Genomic DNA, 3,732 nt, shown 5'->3' on the forward strand with positions numbered 1-3,732 from the left:
TCTGCAACACTGATTAAGATTTGTGTTTGTAATGTAAAATGTTGCTAGTCTTTCTTACCTGTTGGACTTCTGTTTGTTCCTTCCACATGACCATTTTGTTGTTGTTCTTTTTGTACCAGCTTCCTGCCGTCTTGGGCTGCTTGCCAAGTTAACCAGTCAATCATACCTCTTTCACCAACAGCCATGATCTCGATACAGATGATATCAAACAACAGTTATGGGGCCTATACACCAAAATGACAAGAGAGAGAGAGAGATTTGTTGAAGCTCCAGAAGTGACCACCTGCTGATTGTCAACTTGCTGTTTAAAAGCTGATGCAAAAAAATAAAGAAATCTTGAGACTTTTAAATATAGCAACTATAAAATACAAGCTAAAGGTCATGCATGCTGCACTCAGTGACATTCAGTTTAAGATAAACTATGAGATTTAAAGATTAGATTATAGTGCAGGTCCATAAGCAATATTCTGTTTACACTAGACAGTCTAAGATCAAATTTAAACAAGAAGTAAATAAACTTCAAAAAAGAAAAAGTTATCATTTCTTTATATATATATATATATATATATATATATATATATATATATATATATATATATATATATATATATATATATATATATATATATATATATAAAGACAGTCTTTGTTAATGTAATGTTGCTCTTAATTTTCATCCTGATTTATTTGACAGGTCAAAGCCAGCTGCATAAAAACAAAAGCTATAAAGCTAAAACAATGTTTGTTTTAGCTTTATAGCTTTTACTTCACTTCTATTGATAATAAAGTTCAAAGTACAATTGGTTTCTTGGTGAAAATCTATTAAGTTTTTTACATTACATGGTATTCTGGTGATATGGTAAAATGTATTGCCTTTTTATGAGGTACGAAGCACTGAGTTCTTACATTTCAATGGCACAGTTCACAAAAGATGCATGGTTGATGGTCATTATTAACAAAATCCAAACTTTATCTTTAGTATAGATAACAGCTGTTTATGTAATCAGAAGGGAATCCAGGGAGAAATCTTCAAGTATCTTGTTTTAAGCTTTAGAAGTCCAGGTCAGGAAAACAGACAGTTCAATTCAGTTAATGTCTCACACTTTCCATGAAAGATAAACATATTGTCTGAATGGATTATTTAGAAGTTTGTGCCTGTATTGTGTCAACTTCACTCCTTTGTAGCACCAGATTTCTCAAAAGTGTAAAATGTAGTCATTCTCTTTTTCTCTTTTAGAAGTGTATCCTCTGATAGATACACTTCTTAAGCATGCTAAAAACACAGCTCAGATAGCAAACATTAGGTCTTATAAAGGACGATCAGTCGCATTGATTGCAACATAAATCGCTTTGCATGTAAAATCAAGCAGATTGCGATGTCCTTTTTTCCTCAAATCCCCCCTTTGTCTTTCTTGTACATCCTGTCAGAGCAGCAGAACAGTTCAGGACACTGTGTCTTGTACTTGCAAGGTTGATCTTGTTCCGGGAGGGTGGCAGATTTTTATGATTACGCACATGAAGCTGACCTTTGCAAAACAGTTTGTGTTCACATTGTTTCTCATATGTATTACATTCAAAGAGTATGCTGTAACAGATCCAAACACAGTCGCTTGTTATTCAGATATGTAACAAAATCTAAGAGGAGACATGATTATTCTTGAATTACACCTTTGACCAGTTTAGCAGGGGATCATGGAATCGGATCTGTCAAATGGTTGATTGAGCTTTTTGTTCATTGCTCAATAGTTGGTACAACTTAAAAGAAAAAAAAGAATTTTGGGATTTTAATTTTTTCTACAGCTCCTTTTCTATCACGGCGGTGCACTAAGATGTGCTTTTGAAGGGTTTTGCCGGGATGTGAGATAGTGCAAAGTCTTTTTTGTGACATAAATAAATAAAATTTAAAAAAAATCTAATTTTACATCAGCATTTCCTCCAACCGACTGGGTATGTACAGAGCTGGAGAAGCCAAAGTTTGTCAGGCCTGCATGTTTAAAAGCTGCTGCTAAGCTACAATAAGATTGAATGAAAAACAATTTGTTTATCTCAGAGGGAATTTTCAAAATGATGCTCTACAAAGAGGATTTAAATGCATCTCAAGAATATTTGCTTAAGACACAGTTAAGAAGAGGTGTGTTTACTCACATTAACTAATTTATCTTTGGAAAGATGTTTGTGTGTTCAGTGCTCCCACAACTCCTTCCGTACAGTGTGTGAGTTCAACCCACGCATCTCATCAACACATTCCTATCTTTTAAGTATGAAAATAAACGCTTGCAGTGCCAAGTGGAAAGTGGTTGACCTTGGTGCAATTGACACAAGTTCGTTCCAGTGTTTATCAACTATAAATCATTCTGCAACCACGTCTAAATCAGCAGGTTGTAACAACAAAAGAGGGCCGAAACTGCCTGACTGCAGCAACACAACCGCACCCCACTCGCTTATTAGGGTTGTCACCATGACTCAGGAAATTTACCCAAAATTGCACCTTGCATCTGAAATGTTGAGCACACTCTTGTTTTTAAAACTCAACATGAGGTGACCACAAAGGGGTGCATTCATCTTAGAAAAGCAGAGGTTTCCCATGAACTGTTCTGGCATCACCTGCACTTAATTCTGCACAGACACTTCGATAAGGTCATTCACACACTTTTCCTGTAATGTTTGCATTCCAGCTGAATGCAGTAAAACTAGCTAACATCACACACTGACAAGTTTGCCTTTTTTTTCTCAACAGTCTGGCTGATTTGGTTTTTACTGTGAATTTCAAGGAAGCCTTTTTTTTCCTGTTCTATTTCTTTTATGTGCAAAAATATTGGGATATTCATAGGTTTTGACTTGTAATGTATTGAATGTTTATAGCAGAGAGTGCTTTCAGATAATAGAAGAAGATATTTTAGAAATACAACGCATGCATTCTTCAGGTTTTCTTCAAAAGGTTCTTTTTTATTTTGGTAACTGAGCAGGACAACAGAGCCCAGCCACCAGCCTTTATGGCTGTTTCCTTCTGAACTGCAACTTGATTTCCACTTCATAACAAATATCTGTAATGTCCTGTCCTGTCTGTACTGACAACATCCTCCCTCCACTGAAAGTTGGGCTTTACAGACATCAGTCAGAACAATGGTGAAGGACAAGGCAGACATCCAGCAGTTGTGTGAAACACAGAGTTAATCATAAAAATCGCTGTTAGTGATTACAATGGTGATAAGCTGAAGAGGTGGTCTTTATTGGTGGAAAAACTGTCTCAGGTTCCAGTTTATCTCCAGGTGCTGGAGCAGGAGGAAGACAGCGTGGAAACTTTGAGACAGTATCAGGTAGGCGTGATAAACAGCTCTATGTTAAATGAAGCGAGAAATGTTTAACTTTTACAAGATTTCCAGGTTAAGGATTTTACATTTCCAGAAGGGATTTACATCTTGGAGAAAAAAAAAAAGTGATCTTCTGAAGTCCAGACATTTCAGTGTTACAATTCTAAATCAGCCTCCCTGCCACTGTTTCTAGATTTAAAACAGAGCTTGATAAATCCTCCCTCCAGTCCAGAGCAGTGCAGATCCTAACCTGGCTTATGTGCTACGCCTCTATTCGGGGGTCTGGACCTTTGTTGTTTGCCGTTAATTTGATAAGTCACTGTCAAAGGCAAGACATGATTCTCTTCCTCAACTAATGTGGTTAATGGACCTCAGAGCCACATAGAGAGGAGGCAGCGGTCGTCCAGGCAGCAGAGGCGAG

This window comes from Telmatherina bonti (assembly GCF_933228915.1).
Source record: "Telmatherina bonti genome assembly, chromosome: 23".
Taxonomy (NCBI): domain Eukaryota; kingdom Metazoa; phylum Chordata; class Actinopteri; order Atheriniformes; family Telmatherinidae; genus Telmatherina; species Telmatherina bonti.